The 18,403-nt window shown below is 42.0% G+C and overlaps 1 pseudogene; it reads right to left on the bottom strand.

Moving 5' to 3' along the window:
• Positions 1-17,738: 17,738 nt before the first annotated feature.
• Positions 17,739-18,403, bottom strand: LOC148872215 (uncharacterized; annotated as a pseudogene).

Here is an 18,403-nt window from a genome sequence, read left to right as displayed (position 1 = left end):
CCCTTATGAAGTTTGCTACGAGGAGCTTCTCGACCTCCTCATCGACCGCCCTTCAGCGTTTTGGGGCTAAGTTGCGTTTCTTCTGTCTAACGGGTCTGACTACAGGGTCAGTATTAAGTTTGTGAGTTATCAGGCCGGGGCTAATGCCGGGCATGTTAGCCGCAAACCAGGCAAAAATATCTAAATTTTGAAGTAAAAACCTCACCAGTTCGGTTCGTAGGGGTTCCTCGACGGAAGCTCCGATTTGAAGTGTGCGAGTTGGTTTGTGGCTAAAGTCGGGATTGCGACCATTTCCTCTGTGGGTGAAGCTCGTTCCTCACCTTGCTTCATAGGCCGCTCTAGTTCGAGGTCGTCAGCCGCCTTGGTTTTTCCCTTCAGGGCGGAAACATAACACTTGCGGGACTCGAGCTGGCCGCCCTGCGCTACCCCCACACCGAAGTCCGTAGGGAACTTCATGGCCAGATAGTAGGTGGAGACCACCGCCCGTAGGATATGCGTGATCGGCCGCCCTATTATGACACTGTATGGGGAGGAGGTCGCGACCACCAGGAAATCATGGTTGAGTATGACCGTAGAAGGCCATGTGCCGACTTCCATAGGTACTGTTATTTTTCTGAGGGGCCTGACTTCCTCTCCGCTGAAACCCACCAGGGGAGTGTTCGCGGGCTTCAGCTCGCTCCACTGTAACTGTAGCTGGTCAAACGCTGATTTAAAGAGGATGTCTGCTGAGCTGCCCGAATCTACGAGTACGCGTTTGACCTCGAAGTTGTTGATCCTTAGTTTAATGACAAGCGCGTCATCATGGGGGTAGCGGACCCCTCGCACGTCGTCCTCTGTGAAGAAGATTGGTTCTTCGGTCTTTGGCCTCTTTGGAGGGTTCCGTTCCTCGAGGGCCGCTTCGTGAACTGAAGTCTGGGCCGCTGCCGAGGTACACCCTGCTACCATTGAACCTCCCACAATTACATGGATGGTTCCCCGAACTGGCCTCTCTTCCGGAGGCTGTCGCTGCAACGGTTCGGCAGGTCTGCTGCTAGACTCGGGGGCATCCTTTTCGTGCTCCCCTTGCCGACCTGCCTTATTGTTATTATTGTTGTGCTGTACAAAGTTTCTCAAGTATCCGCGATGGATGAGCCCCTCTATCTCGTCCCGGAGATTATTACACTGCTCGGTACTATGACCATGGTCTCTATGGAAACTACAATACAATTTCTTATTTCTCTCGTTCGGATTTCCCTTTAGGCGAGGTGGCCACTTCACGTATGGGGCGTCCTTGATCGTCATTAAGATCTCGGTCCGTCTTGTGTTTATAGGCGTGTAATCCGTTCGAACTGCTAGGGGAGCTCGGAACGACTAGTTCGGCTTCGACTCCCGAGACGGGTTTTTCCTATCGACTGGGTTGGAGAGCTCGCCTTCCCTCTTTCTTTTCTCATTCCCGCCTTCAGTTCATTGGTTGATTTCTTCCTCTGTCCTCATGAACTTGTCCGCGAGCTTGAGGAATTCGGCCACGGTTGCGGGCTAGTTAGCCACCATGTGCCATTTGAATTCTTTGTGCGTTACCCCTCTTTTGGCTGCCGTGAGCTGCACCACGGGGTCCAACCGTGGTGTCTGCAAGCATGCTTCGTTGAATCACTTGATGTAGCCCCAGATGGATTCTCCTTCCCTTTGGACTACTCCGAAGATGCTTTCCTCTGTTCTGGGACACCGTTGGCTGGTGACAAAGTGTGCGGTGAAGACCTGCACGAACTGGACCCAGCACTTTATTGACCCGGGGGCCAAGTTCCTGTACCAAGTGCGAGCTACCCCCTGAGGGTGGTGGTGAAGGCCACGCACATGCACGATTCGCTGGCCCTGGCAAGGTGCATTTGGGACTGGAAAGCGTCAACGTGGTCGTTGGGGTCGAAGGACCCGTCGTACTTGTCCAGAGGTGGAAGCTTGAAATTTCTGGGTAAGGGGACCGCCAGGAGTTCTGATGCGAGGGGGGAAGGAACCGAGAGAATCAGGGCAGCTCCTACCTCGTCCGAGCTCGTCTCTTCTTTGCCTCTGAGCTTTAACAAGACACGGGTGGCAGTTCGGCGACTTCGCCGGCGCCTTCATTGTTGAGTGGGCCTTGTACTAGCACTGTTGGCCTCCGTGTTGTCGAGCTCGATGGGCCCGGGATGCTGGTAGTCTGCCGCCAGGGTTCCGAATCGGTTTTCTGTGAGCGGGAACTCGGGCTTGGAGCGCCGAGGCGCCGATCTCGCGAGCGAGGTTCCCGACCCGCCTGTGAGCTACGAGGCGGGGATGATTTTTTTCTCTCTTCGGCCTGGGGACGAGGCCTGGCTGTTAGGGGGGTTCTAGGGCCGGGAGGCCTTTCCCTGGTGTGGGCGTCCATCCTGCGGGGAGGCCTTGACTGGCCTTGGAGCGGGGTGGCGAGGTGGAAATAGTGGTTGGTTCAGTGGCAGTTGGGGGAATTGCTGTTGATAGTGATACTGGGAGATGTTGTGCAGCACTTGGTGCTGGTGAAGCTGGTGCTGCTGGAACTGTTGCATTTGGGCTTGCATTGCCCGCATGCACTGCATCAGGTCGTCCAACTGGTTTTGGCTGGCTGCCAGGGGGACGGCAGTCGGTTCAGTAAATGTTGTCTCAATAGGGGGAGGAAAGGGGATGCTTGTGGCAGGAAGGTTTACGGGCGCCACTGCTTGTGACGCGTTCAAGCTGGGGATCCCATCCACCGAAAGGGGGATGGTGAACTGTCCAACGCACACCACGGGGACTTGAAGTTGTTCCCCGGTGGTGTTTGTCTCCGTGCCACGTCCGGTGTTGCTGGAGGAGGCCATGAGTGTTGGGTTTTTTGAAGAAAAGGGGTTATGGAAGTTTGGAGGAAGGCTTTTTGAAGCATTCCCACAGACGACGCCAATTGATGATGTGTGATCCGGCCGGTCTTAGCTGTCAACGACCTTGCTTCTGAACTGGGTAGCAGGGAACCTGAAACGGAGGAGATGAGGAAGCTCCGGGGGAAACCCGGTGTAACGGCTCTGAAGCTTAAGTTAGAATCTTTCAAAAGCAAGATAAAACCAGATAGCGCAAAGTTTGCATACCTTGTTTGTTAGGGGCAGGGGGCTCTTATAATCGCTTTGCGCATTCGCTCTGAGGCCCTTGTCAGGTCGGGTATGATTACCCTTGCGCTTGTCAATTCGGCCGTCGTCCTTTTTGCTGGGATAGAACCGTCACTGCCTAACCGTCTCTCTAACTGGAGATGGCGGTGTCAATGGCGGTGGCAGGTGGCCGTTTAGAGTGCGGCCGCCAAGCGTCAGATCCCAAGTTAGTCAGGAGCGGCGCCCTCGGGCACGGACTTCCTCAATGTCAGGCATGGTACGACTTGTTTGGTTTTGGTGCCCAGAAGGTGATGCGGAGTGGTGAGCGAGGCGAAGTCTTGAGTTCGGAGGTATCTATAGGGCAGGTCAGTTCGGCGAGGTGTATCCCGAACTGTTACAAGGTTGGCCAGTTCGGCGAGGTATATCTCGAGATGTTGCGAGGTTGGCCAGTTCGGCGAGGTATACCCCGAGCTGTTACAAGGTTGGCCAGTTCGGTGAAGTATACCCCGAACTGAAGGTAGGCCAGTTCGGATTACTCTGGTTTTGGGCCAAGGGTGAGTTCGGGCCCCTAGTGGGGAGTTCAGTCCGCTGGTGTCCCCTTGGTGTTCACGCCTTAGGCTTGCTTTTTTGCCGAGCTGTTGTTTTTGCCACGTGTCGCATAACTGTGAGGTCGGGTCAAATCTTCCTTCATCAATTGTCATTATTTTTATTTTGCTGCTTACCTTTGTTACGTTTATTGTCCTTCTTTAGCTGAAAATAAAATCCTTTGATATGTCCATTTTTACCGTAATAGTTGTATTCAAGGTTTTTATACTTAGACATTAATTTTCTTCTAGCCTTATTTTTACCTCTGCTACCTTGTCCTCGGTCTCTGTCATAGCTTCTTCCCCTATTTTCAATAATCAAAACCTCTGATTGAGAAGAGGATGCCTGTTGAGTTCGTCGTCTGGCTTTTTCATTCAAAACAACAGTTTTTACATATTCCAATGTCACTACACAACTAGGAGCAGAACTGGACAAAGTCACGCGCAAATTTTCCCAAGAGTCAGATAGAGTATTAAGCAACCAAAGTCCCAAAATTTCACCTTCAAATTCAATACCCATGTCGGACAGTTGATCAAGGCACCCTTGAAATTCACTTATCTGATTAGAAATAGGAGTACCTTCCTTGTACCTCAAATTCATAGCCTGTTTCAGTAGAAATAATTTATTGTTCCTAGATTTAGAGGCATACAAAGTCTGAAGCTTATTCCACAGGGTTCTAGCATGTGAATCATTAGCAATATGATTCAAAACATTATCATCTACCCATTGTCGAATAAAACCACAAACCATTTCATGCACAAAAGCCCATTCAATCAAATTTATTTTTAGGTTTTTGAGTAGCAAAAACTGGTAAATGTAACTTTTTCACAAATAGGAGATCCATCATTTTTCCTCTCCACTTGTGGTAATTGGTGCCACTCAAATTAATCATTCTATCATAATTAGGCTCCACCATTCAATCAAACAAATCCACAAACAAATAATCAAGCTCTGATACCAGTTGTTGGGAACACACCAAAAATATCCTGACAACAGATAATGCTAAGATAACACCAAAAATAAATAGGCAAGGGAACACAATTTTTTAACATGGAAAACCTCCTCAATGTGAGGAGTAAAAACCATGGGATCTAGTCCAGTAAAATCTCCACTATAAAAATATAATAAGTACAACAAAGTGTCTCCAAACAAAAGGATTCACCACAAGCCCCTATTCACAACCAACTAGTGAAAATCACCAAAAACAATCCAAATAATCCACAATAGGGTACAAACAGCCCAACCAAAAGAGATGAAGAAACGAAAATTTGACCATACAGATTAAAGCCCACCATGTCAAGAACAATATACTAAAAAATCATAAAAAATGGAACACAAATGATTACCCGTTTTGATGAAGACATTGAGCAGAAATCATTTCTCGTTGAAGGTTGAAGACGCAGCTGGCGTCGTTGGCTACTGCCTGTGGCGGTCGGCGGTGACTGTTAGTGCTGCGGTGACGCTGGAGCAGCAACCGGTGAAGGCTGGAGCCGAATGTCGAACAAGCAGAGAAGACAAGGGTTTTCTTTTTCCTTCGCAGAAAAGAAAAAAAACGACAGTCGCCTATCCAAAAATTTTTATCTTTGTCAAGTCGACGGTTTCGGTTTCGTCGATAGAGATAAGTAACAAGGTTCTTTTTTTTATATTGAAGGGTTGTGGGCCCCCACTTGAGGAGGACCCACAACATGTATTACCATATTCCAACCGGAAGCCTTTTTTCGCAGGTAAATTGTTTCAAAACTTCACCATAATGTTCGTAAATGCCAATATACCTTCCCTTTCTATTTTCTTTCCTTTTTACAATATACTTCCTACCAATTCAGTGTGGTATTTTTTCTAGTCTTTTCCTGGTGTCATGCTCTTGGTCCCTTCTTGTACTATCTCAGCCACCAAATTGATCTGTCTGCAGGAATGAGGGAAGATCTTCTCAATTCTACTATCTTTAGGGCCAGGTCTCCCCTCATCCAAACCTCCTCCATCACAAACATCTTTGCTTCTATCTTCAAAATCATCCTTCATCTTCTTGCTGGGGAGAACACCTCCATCTTCTCATACACTTGGTCTGATTTCAACATCAATTCTTTCTTACTTTGGTGGAGGATTTTTGGTTCCATCAACAAAACCCATAATAACATGGGCTTGAAAAATAGGTAAAAATTGAGCTTTCCAGACCATATAATTAGGTCCCAATAATTTGATTGGGGTACAATTGAATCCAGCTTTAATTAAATAGTTTGTCCTCAAGTTTGGTTAGGCTCGATTTGAGTTCAATTCGAATTGAGTTTAAATTTTTGGGTAAGCTTGATAGTTATTTGAACTTGATCTTGACCAATAAAAGGTTGGCTTAAAAGCTCGTGAGCCCAGTTTGATTAATATGTATATGTTTGTGTGTGTATTATGAAAATAATTTTATGTAAAATACATTTTCATATTTTATATATAATAGAAGAATATACTATAATTATAAAAGTATAAAAATATATTCATTTTCAATCTCATTGGATATTTTATTGAATTATATAAGCTCAAACTGGAAAATAGAGTTCGAATAGAACTCGAATTTGAGTTTGAACCAAACAGTATTCTAGTCGAGTCAAGTTAATACATGCCAATGTTCGACTTGACTTAGTTCAATTAAACCCCTAGCAATGCCAATTTGGACACTTTCGTTTGGATTGCTTGGATCGATGTTGGGTAGTGAATACATTTCGACAATCGTCATTATCCATTTGCGATGCTTGTTCTATGGTTGCCCGTAATACAACAAGCTCTATACTTAATTGACTAATGAAGATGTTAAATCCACCTTTTACACATACATACGTATATATATACAAACATACATACATATATATATATATAGGTAATTAAATTGAATAGGATCAGATTCAGATATCCATATCCTTAGTGAATTCAATTTCTAATTAACTTTTATAAAATCTATTAAATTATCAAATCGGATCAAATATAATATTTATATTATCAAATCGGATTTCGAATGTACCTGATTTGAATCCGATGATTCATTCACATCCCTACCTTACCTGGATGAATTCACATTGGCGCCCCACAGAGCAGGACTTACAAGCACCCCACACGCATACCTTAACGTGAATTGGGAACATCTCCCGTAATTGTCATCGGGATGTGTTCCCAATACACAGTTGGGATGTGATATTGGATGCCTATGGGTTGCATATGCAAATCCTACCTGGACAAGGGACACGTTTGAATGCCTTATGCCTTCTTCCCTGACTGAGGTCATATCTGTGTCCCACAGAGGGTATTTCATAAATGCCCCACATGCACATCTCAGCATGCACTCGGAACATCTCCCAAAGTGGCCAATGGGAGATGTTTCCAATACACGATTTGGATAAACAGTGGCATTTGTGGGGTGGATGCCCTCGTTACAGAGTATGTCATACTTATAAACATTATATGATTTTCATTTGCTTGCTTATCTCAAAAAGTAAAAAATAAAAAGATTCTTTGAGATAAGATCTTTTCTAGCATTGGTGTGATCTTCCATTCTCCTGTAATAGAGTCGTTTCTGGATTTTGAGTCGGTGATCAGTATGGGTACATAGCTCAGTGGTAGAGAATTTGACTGCAGATCAAGAGGTCACCGCTTTGAACCTGGTTGGGCCCTTTGTGTTTTGTCAAATGTGATATATTTTGCAAAGATGCCACACAGAAATCGATCTATATAATATATAGATCTGCTGCCACCCCTTTCAGGACTTCTGAAAACTGAACCAACAAGTAAAATCAAACCTACAACTTACATTGGACTCGAAAAATGAAAATAAAAATGTATTATTGGTCGATATTCTTCTTGGTTCTTGCGTAAAAACTTTCTGAGTTCCTTCATGCGTTTTCTTTTCATTCCTGTTCACATCACGCCTTTACTACGACGCTCGAGAAACGCTTGACGTCCTTAATAATACAGGACGGCGAAGAGTTCTCTTCAGTGTTTCCAGAATCAAATGGTGAGTTTTTCTCAAGCCTAGCATTTCAATTTTTTTTTCCTTTTCTTCTGCGAGTCTTGCACGTACAGTTTGATTTTATAATTTTGTTACGATGACAGGAGTTCCGGCGGGGGCCATTTGGCGGAGAAGGTGGTTTCAAGTGGGATTACTTTCCTCCCATTGATGGAGGGCGTTAAACGTACTCAAAAGTGTTCTGCGACGAAGTGGAGAAGAAAGATGAGGTGATTAATTAAGTGGTTTTCAATTTAATTAGTGGATGGATTGATTTTTTGTTTTGATCAACTTCTGTTCATATTCACTTGTTGCAGTTTAACTTTAATTGGCCTGACGAGTATCTCACGTCCATTAGTTGGATGTGTGACGCTATAGAAAAATGGGGCATCCCTCACGTAACATCTCTAAAGTTCGAAATAAAAGTTACCATATTTGGGCCCAATGTTCCTGGAGGAGGTAAACCTTTCTCTTTTTCACCAGAAACATGAGCTCAGATCTTTGGTTTCTTTGGACAATCGGGCATGGCTCTCGACTGCATTGGTGTCTATGTTAATTGTTGGGATATGGAGGAGAGTAGAGTGTTAGGACTTGGGATGTGAGAGAGAGTAGACTAGGTAAGATAGGACAGTAGCAAATGATAAAGGCTCAAGTTGTTGGGAAAATGGAAACTTGTATTGGGTTGTTCTAAAATGTATAAGTTTAGCCCTATTTATAGTAGAGCCAAGTGGGTGGAGCAAAACCAACCAACATTCTAGACATCTCTCTCTCTACAATTTTACCTTTTCTAGAAATCATCATCTTCTAGACTCAAATACATTCTAGAAATTAGAACCTCTAGAAAATGTATTACTTTTTCTAGAGACTTAGAGATTTAATTTCTATAATGCTAATTAATTCTAGAAGTTTGAACTTATAGGAAACTTTTAGAAATATACATTTTTCTTCTTGATTGATCTTGATGCCAAGAAAGTAGTGCATTAATCCGATATCACTCATCTCGAACGTCTTCATCTTATCTTCTTTGCATTCCTTGATCATTGTCTCATTGTTTCTTATATAGATGAGATCATCTACATATAGAGAAATAATGAGAGTGTTAGAGTTACCTTGGGTCTTGATGTGTAGAATAGGCTTACTTTGACTCCTCCTGAATCCTTGATTGATGAAGTAACCATCAATCCGACTGTACCATGCTCGTTGTGTTTGCTTTAGGCCATAGAGAGCTTTCTTCAATCTTAGTACATTGTCTTCTCGTCCTTTTACTGTGAACCCTTGAGGTTGCTCTACATATATTTCTTCCTCGAGCACTCCATTCAGAAATGCCGAGTTGACATCAAGTTGATAGATCTTCCACTTCTTCTGTGTTGCTAACGCTACGGGTGCTCTTATAGTGTCTAAACATGCCACCGAAGCAAAGGTTTCATTGTAGTCTATCCCAAGCAATTGTGCATAGCCTTTAGTGACTAGCCTCGCCTAATGCTTTTGTATTGAGCCATTAGAGTTGAACTTTGTCTTGTAGACCCACTTGACTCCGATCACTTCTTTGTCTTGAGGACAATCCACTAATTCCCATGTCTTGTTTTTCTCAATCATTGCGATTTCTTCTTTCATTGCCTTTACCCATACTTGTTTTGCTGCTGCTTCAAAGATTTCTGCCTCCATATTACAAATTTGCATGTCTCGTATATCTCACTGAGTGGTCTCGTCCTTCTTAGTGGCGATTCTGGAGATGACTCTTCTTGTTCTTCTTCTTCTATTGTGGCTGATGATGGAGTTGATGGTGATGTTGTAGATTAAAGACTTTTTTGTCATTCTTCTCCTTCATTACTAAGTGGCCTTAGTCTTTGTACTTTTGGTACCATGATGCTATGTTTCTCCATTTTTTCTTCTTTCCAGTTCCATGTAGCATTCTCATCAAACTCCACATCTTGACTAAAAATTAGTTTCTTGATCTTTAGGCTATAAATTCTATAACATTTTGATTGCATACTGTATCCCAAGAATATTCCCTTCTCTATCTTCTCTTCCAACTTGTGCCTTTTTTCTACTAGGATGTGAACATAGCAAATGCATTCAAAAACTCTCAAGTGTTGAGAAGACGGCTTCCTTCCGCTCCAAGCTTCTATAGGAGTCTTGTTTTCTACTGCTCTTGTTGGACATCTATTAAGTAGATAGATTGTAGTATATACTGTTTCTACACAAAACATCTTAGGCATGCCTTGTTCCAATATCATTGATCTTGCCATCTCCATCATTGTTCTGATCTTCCTTTCTGAAACTCCATTTTGCTCTAGGGCGTAGCCGATGGTCAACTGATGCTCTAAGCCTTCATCTTTGCAAAACTTGTTTTACTCATTTGAAGTATATTCTTTTCCTCTATCACTTCTGATCACTTTTATGCTTTAGCCGCTTTGTTTTTCAACGAGATTCTTAAATCTTTTAAAAATCTTAAAGACTTTTGACCTTTCACGCATAAAATAAAGCCAAGTCATTCTTGTAAAATCATCAATGAAGAGAATGAAGTACATGCTTTGTTCGAAGGATGTCGTTCTCATTGGTCCACAAACATCTATATGTACGAGCTCCAAGATTGCCTTGGCTCTCCATGCACCACTTAATGGGAACGATTTCCGATGTTGCTTACTAAGCAAGCATCTTTCGCATATGTCGTTCATCACTTAAATGGATGGCAGATCCTTCATCATGTCTTTTTGATGGAGTACTTTAGCCAGTGCAAATTGAAGTGGCCAAATCTTCGATGCCAAAGCCATGATTCATCTTCTTGAGCCTTCACCGCTGTCTCGGTGTATTGCCATTCGATTGGAAACTTCCTTTGGTGTTGCATCTTTAACTTAGCAATCTCTAAGCTTTTATTTTTGTTGTCGTATATCGTGCATGAGCTTCTTTTGAAGAGTAGAGAATATCTTCTTTCCACTATTTTCCCAACACTAAATAGATTTGTCTCTAGTCTTAGGAGTAACAACATATCTTGTATGAGTTATGTCTCATTCCTTGTCTTAACAGTGATAGTTCCTTTACCTTCGACTTCCACTAGTTCTCCATTGCCAAGCCTAACTTGTGACTTGACTGACTTGTCTATATCTTTAAAGATCTTTTCATTACCTGTCATGTGATTACTATAGCCGCTATCCAAATACCAGGTGTCGCCCTTTACTTCTAAAGCAGCATGACAGGCATAGAATAGATAATTATTTTTATCTTCTCTTCGGAGTAATTAGCTTGATGTCTTTCCTCAAGACAACAATCCTTCTCTACATGCCCAAGTTTTTTACAATTTGACATTGTGCTTTACCCCAAAACCAACAATCTTTCTCAAGATGATTGGTTTTCTTGTAAATACGGCATGGTGGATATTTTCCTTTTTTATCTCTCCTAATATCTCCTCCATTCTCATTGTTTCTACAACTTTCTTCTTTTTTGGAATTTTCTTTATATTTTCTTTCATCTCTTTTGGATTTCTGAGACTTTATATTGAGTTTATACTGAAAAGCGTTCTCCATAGAGCTTTCATCACGCCTACTCAGTCTTTTTTCATAAGCATCTAGAGAACCCACCAACTCTATTACTGATAGAGTGGTGATACCTTTTGTCTCCTTAATGGTGGTTACTATTGGATAATATTTTTCTACCACACTAATTAATATTTTTTCAACCACACTTTTCTCAATAATATCTTCTTCATAGGCTTTTAATTGATTGACAATTGACAATTTCTCTTAATCTAGAATAATAATCTTTAATGGTCTCAGAATCCTTCATCTTCATATTCTCCAAATCCCTTCTAAGAGTTTGAAGTTCAATAGTACGTACATTGGCATTGCCTTGAAACTCCTCCTTCAAAGTATCCCATGCACCTTTGGCACTTGTAGAACTACTAATTCTTGGAAAAATCGATTCCGCCATTGCCATCTGTATGTAATAGAGAGCAAGATTATCCTTCTCCATATTCTTCTGTAATTTCTCTTGCTCTGCTACAGACTGAGTAGAACTACTTTAAGGGATTGTAAATCCCTTATCTACAATTTCCCATAGGCCTTGGGACATGAAGAAAGTCCTCATTTTAATGGCCCAATAGTCATAATTTTTTCCAAAAAAAAATGGGGATTGGAATTTGGCTATTAGCTAGAATGATGGCCATGATAATCATTGGGATAATAGGGAATTTTAGCTAAAAGGAAATAACGCCCAAAAATAATCGAATGAGCTCTGATACCACTGTTGGGATATGGAGGAGAGTAGAGTTGTTAGGACTTGAGATGTAAGAGAGAGTAGATTAGGTAAGATAGGATAGTAGCAATTGATAAAGGCTCAAGTTGTTGGGAAAATGGAAACTTGTATTGGGTTGTTCTCAAAGGTACAAGTTAGCCCTATTTATAGTAGAGCCAAGTGGGTGGAGCAAAGCCAACCAGCATTCTAGACATTTCTCTCTAGAATTTTACCTTTTCTAGAAATCATCATCTTCTAGACCCAAATACATTCTAGAAGTTAGAACTTCTAGAAAGTGTATTACTGTTTCTAAAGACTTAGAGATTTAATTTCAAGAGTGCTAATTAATTCTAGAAGTTTGAACTTCTAGAAAACTTCTAAAACGTGGATTATTTTTTTTAACATTAATGTTGTGATGGAGGCCCATCCCAAGGCCCATCTCAATATAGGGGCGGTAGCTCCTAGGATAAGGATAAGGGAAAGGATAATTCAAGAACTCAAGACTCATCAAGAATTCAAGAATCCAAGACTCAAAAATCCAAGATTCATCAAGAATTCAAGAAGTTCAATGCATGAATAAGATCCAGGGAGATCGGACGGTGAAGATCCAGCCAAGGAATACGATCCTATCAAGACCAAGATCAAGAAGAGTTCGATCCTAGTAGAGATGTTTTGATATCTTAGTTGTTCTTTCCTAGTTCTTCTACAATTTCCAGATGTACTATAAATGTTGCTCTTTCCAAGCTAATACACACTTTAGATTTACGCTTCAATCTTTGCCACTTTTTCTCTCTCCTTTAGAGATTTTCATTTTTTCTTTGCTAGGAGCTTGTGTTCGTCTAATGCTTGCATAGCTAGCCTGGTATATTGCTTCCACACTGCGTCAGGTGGTATCAGAGCAGGGAGTTCGCCCAGTCAGATGGCCAACTAAGATGGTAGCAGTCGCCACCCACCCCGTGACGGAGATCAGGGGTTCCCAGCTATTTGGAGAGCAATCGAAGAGCAGCACATGGCCACACGTAACATCGAACAACAGTTGGCAAAGATGGCTGAACAACTGCGAACCTTGTTACGAGAGGTTGTTCCACAGAACTGGGAAAATCCACATCCAATCGAAGGAGACGACCACGATAGACCACCCGTCAACGCTGCATCCCGACGTCCAGTTCTTGACGATGATAGTGATGATGAGTTAGAATTCGGTGGTGCTCCAGTTTTTCCTGGCAATGACAGAAACGACAGAAATTAGCACAATCAAGGTAATTTCAATCCCCGTAGGAATAATGATGAATTTAAATTAAAGGTAGATATTCCTATTTTTAGTGGGGATCTTGGCATAGAAGGACTTCTAGATTGGATCATAGAAGTTGATCGTTTCTTCGAGTATATGGAAATCCCAGAAGAAGGAGAGTCAAACTAGTAGCCTTCCGACTAAAAGGAGGCGCATCCGTTTGGTGGAAACGTATGAGAGAGACCTGGATCAGAGAAGGAAGGGGTCCTGTTTGAACCTGGAGACGCATGAAACAGTTAATCAGAGGTAGATTTTTACCCCTAGATTATGAACAGTACATGTTTGAATCATACCAACGGTGTGTGCAGGGTTCTCGTAGTGTTAATGAATATACATATGAATTTTTAAGATTAGCTTAAAGAAATCAATTATCTGAAAGTGATAACCAGTAGGCAACCCGTTATCTGAGCAGTTTGAGACTGTCTATTAGAGATAAATTTGGTGTACAGATGGTTCTCAGTGTGCAGGAAGCAAGGAACCTAGCTTTGAAAGCAGAATTAATGTTCCAAGAAAAGGCCCGTAGTGATAATTATTGCTGGTACAGCGGGAGCGACAACAGACCGACAACTGTCGATAGGAACAAATCAGCACTGGTAGTACAACCTTCTCACCCGGCAGGTACAACTAACACCGGTAAGGCCATCACAGGAGGACATATTCGAGGTAACCCTTCCAACCCTCCTAAACCCAGTAATCCCTATGCAAAGCCTGCTCCTTTTAAATGCTTTAAATGTAATGAGGTTGGGCATAGATCCAGTGACTGTCCTATAAGGAAGGCAGTTAATATGGTAGAAAGGGAGGAGGAAGAAGATGTAGAGGAGGGAGTACACTGTGGACTTGATGGGGAAGATGAAGAGTATCCATATGAACATGAAGAGTATACTTGTGTTGTGAGAAAATTAATGTTGTCCCAGAAAAATAAAGATACCTCTCAGAGGCATAGATTGTTCCATACCAAATGTACTGTCAAGGGTAAATTATTTGATTTAATTATTGATAGTGGTAGTCAAGAAAATATTATTTGCAGGGTTGTAATGCAAAAGTTACAACTACTTCCTGAAAAACATCTGAACCCATACACAATTGGGTGGATCAAGGAAGGAGGCGGCATACAGGTGGAGGAACGTTGCAAGGTACCCTTTTCTATTGGTAAGTATAATGATGAAGTATATTGTGATATCGTAGATATGGATGCTTTCCATATTTTGTTGGGTAGGCATTGGCAATTTGATACAGATGCAAGGCACATGGGTAGGAAGAATACCTACCAACTTGAAAAAGAGGGTATATACTACACTTTGTTACCCATGGTTGAAAAGAGTGTTCCTAAGGCCCCAAAAGCAAATGAAAAAAAATTCCTTACTATTACCCATCATTATGTTGAATTTGTAAAAGAATGCAAGGATACCCGTAAGGTACATTTGTTAGTAGTAAAGGGAAAAAATATGAATGATCCCTTGGAGGAAAATAAAATTCCAGTAGAAGTGCACGGGCTACTTGATGAATTCCATGATGTAGTTCCAGATGAATTACCAAATGAACTCCCTCTCATGAGTATTGACTTTGTTCCAGGTGCTAGTCTACCTAACATCCCACATTACAGGATGAGTCCTAAGGAGAATGAAATTTTACGGGAAAAGGTAGAAGAATTGATGAAAAAGAGAAACATTCAAGTCAGTATGAGTCCTTGTGCAATACCAACTTTGCTAACACTTAAGAAGGATGGCAGTTGGAGAATGTGTGTCGATAGCAGGGCTATTAACAAAATTACTATTGGATACAAATTCCCCATTCCTAAGCTGGACGACATGCTAGATCATCTTAATGGAGCTGTGGTTTTCTCAAAAGTCGATTTCAGGAATGGATACCATCAGATCAGGATCCGTCCTAGAGATGAATGGAAGACAACATTCAAGACTAGAGATGGCCTGTTCGAATGGTTAGTCATGCCCTTTGGACTAACCAATGCACCCAGCACATTCATGAGGCTGATGAACCAGGTACTGCGTCCCTTTACTGGTAAATTTGCGGTGGTATATTTTGATGATATTTTAATTTACAACAAATCTATCAGTGAGCACATTGGACATATTAGGGAGGTCCTAAAAGCATTAAGGGAAAATAAATTATATGCTAATTTGAAGAAATGCACTTTTATGAGTGACAATTTATTATTCCTGTGATTCATTGTGAGTAAGGAAGGAATTAAAGTAGATGAAGAAAATGTGAAAGCCATTAGGGAGTGGCCGACCCCATCAAATGTCACAGATGTGAGACGCTTCCATGGGTTAGCAATTTTCTACAGGCAATTTATTAAACATTTTAGCAGCATTGTAGCTCCCATCACTAAATGTTTGAAAAAGGGAAAATTTCAATTGGGAGAAGAACAAGAGCAAAGTTTTTCTCTCATAAAAGAAAAAGTTATGTAGTGCTCCTGTCCTTTCTTTACCATATTTTGATAAATTATTTGAAGTTGACGTCAGTGGAGTTGGCATAGGGGCTGTATTGTCCCAAGAAAAGAGACCCATTGCTTTCTTCAGTGAAATGTTATGTGAATCTAGGAGAAAGTGGTCTACTTATGACAAAGAGTTCTATGTTGTGGTTAGAACCTTGAAAACATGGGAACATTATTTAATTGCAAAAGAATTTGTTCTTTATACTGACCACCAGGCCCTAAAGTATCTCAGTGGACAGAAGCAATTAAAAAGTGATTTACATGCAAGATGGTCTGCTTTCCTTGACAAATTCCCGTACAAAATTGTGTATAAGGCCAGACAACAAAATAAAGTGGTCGATGCTCTTAGTAGGCGTGTAGCCCTCATCAAGACCCTCAGTATTGAGATTGTTGGTTTTGAGTGCCTAAAAGACATATACGCCTAGGATGAGGACTTCCAACAGGTATGGGAGAAATGTGTGAATCGACAGACAGTAGATGATTTTTACATTTATGATGGGTTCCTTATGAAGGGGGAACAACTGTGCATCCCTTGCACCTCCCTCCGCGAAAAGGTCACCAAGGATCTACATGGGGGTGGATTAGCAGGACACCTGGGAAGGGACAAAACATTTGAAGTAGTTAAGGGGTGATACTACTGGCCAAAATTAAGAAGAGATGTGTCCACTATTGTGAGTAGATGTTACATTTGTCAGACAGCTAAGGGACAAACCCAAAATACTGGTCTCTACATACCTCTTCCCGTTCCTACTACTATTTGGGAAGACCTGTCCATGGATTTTGTGCTAGGCTTGCCAAAAACCCAAAGAAATATGGGCTTCGTCTTCGTAGTGGTTGACAGGTTCTCTAAGATGGCACACTTCCTCCCATGTAAGAAACAACAGATGCATCAGCGACAACCAAATTATTTTTTAGGGAGATTGTCCGTTTATATTGGGTACCCAAGACTATCACATCAGATCGAGACACAAGGTTCTTAAGTCACTTCTGGATGACCCTATGGAGGTTATTTGACTCATCACTAAATTTCAGTAGCATAGCCCATCTGCAGACAGACGGACAAACAGAAACAATGGGATTTTGCCATTGCACAGACTGAGTTCACCTATAATAATGCAGTACATAGCTCTATAGGTAGATCTCCATTCTCCATTGTCTACATGAAGGTTCCAAATCATGCACTGGACTTAGTGAAGCTACCCAAAGTACTCGGTGTCAGTACCTCCACAGAACAGATGGCGGACCAAATCCAATCCATCCAGGAACCAAGTATTTGACGTCGGTGATGACGTTATGATATTCTTGAGGAAGGAAAGGATTCCCGTGGGAAAATACAACAAGTTGCAGCCTTGGAATTACGTCCCATACAAGATCGTGAAGAAAATCAACGACAATGCATATGTCGTGGACCTACCAGATCATATGGGTATCTCTAAGACGTTCAATGTTGCTGACCTTCATCGCTACCTGCTAGATATGACACTTGCATATCCTAGTCATGACTCGGGGTCGAGTTTTTTCCAAGTGAGGGAGAATGATGGAAGCCCATCCCAAGGCCCATCTCAATATAGGGGCAACAACTCCTAGGATAAGGATAAGGGAAAGGATAATTCAAGAAGTCAAGACTCATCAAGAATTCAGGAATCCAAGACTCATCAAGAATTCAAGAAGTTCAATGCATGGATAAGATCCAGGGAGATTGGACGATGAAGATCCAGCCAAGGAATTCGATCCTATCAAGACCAAAATCAAGAAGAGTTCGATCCTAGCAGAGATGTTTTGATATCTATCTTAGTTGTTCTTTCCTAGTTCTTCTACAATTTCCAGATGTATTATAAATGTTGCTCTTTCCAAGTTAATACACACTTCAGATTTACGCTTCAATCTTCGCCACCTTTTCTCTCTCCTCTAGAGATTTTCGTTTTTGCTTCGAGGGGAGCTTGTGTTTGTCCGGTGCTTGCATAGCCAACCCGGTTTATTGCTTCCACGCTGCGTCATGTTGTCTGAATTTTGTGTTAAGTTTCCAAACTTCAAAGAAATGAATTTTTAATTGGACAACAAAGGGTTAAATTTAACGGTGAACAACCCATCAATCAAATTGTCTAGGAATTTGACTGTAAATTAGAGTGCCCCTACTTTTCCTATCCTCAAGTAAATTGGAAACCGAACAATCTTCTGGTTTCTCCCATCATCTCCCAAGCTCTCTTGAAGTCCTCAATCACATCTTCCCTCAAAAGCTCCGTTCCTGCTTTCCGAGCTATTTGGTAAGCCGACCATGATCTTATGTACCTCAAGTAAACATCCAAGTCCATTGATTGATTTGATTCGAATTGGAAGGGACTAGTGTGATCCATTCCCTCCACTGGTTCGAATGGAAAATAAAGGCTTCTGTATTTATCGTCAATGACTTTACGAGCGAAGGCCCAATAAGGACTGGACTCCCGATAAAGCCTCCAAAAGACGGCGTCGACAGACTCGTTAACTTTTGGTTGTATATAGCACTACGTTGCAATCACTCCGTTGGGTCTTCTGAGTACCCATTTCACTTGTTGGTAGAAACTGGGGAGACCAAACTAGTGGAGAGCTTGGGATGCGGTCACAACATCTATGCTTCCTTGTGTTGCCACTTTGTGTTCAATTTCGTCTATGGACATGATGGGAGAGGTCTGCTCGTAACAAATGTTCGATAGCTTTGGTGCAAATGATAACTGCTCCTGGCTTGTGTCTGTGGCCACCACAGTCTTGAAAATTCCGGCCAACTTGAATTCAGGGCCCGTTTGGTTCAT

This window comes from Nelumbo lutea, chromosome 2, assembly GCF_056320005.1.
Source record: "Nelumbo lutea isolate HS-2025 chromosome 2, American lotus-T2T, whole genome shotgun sequence".
NCBI lineage: Eukaryota > Viridiplantae > Streptophyta > Magnoliopsida > Proteales > Nelumbonaceae > Nelumbo > Nelumbo lutea.
The sequence above is the reverse complement of the archived record's forward strand: the minus strand, read 5'-3'. Positions and strand labels throughout refer to the sequence as shown.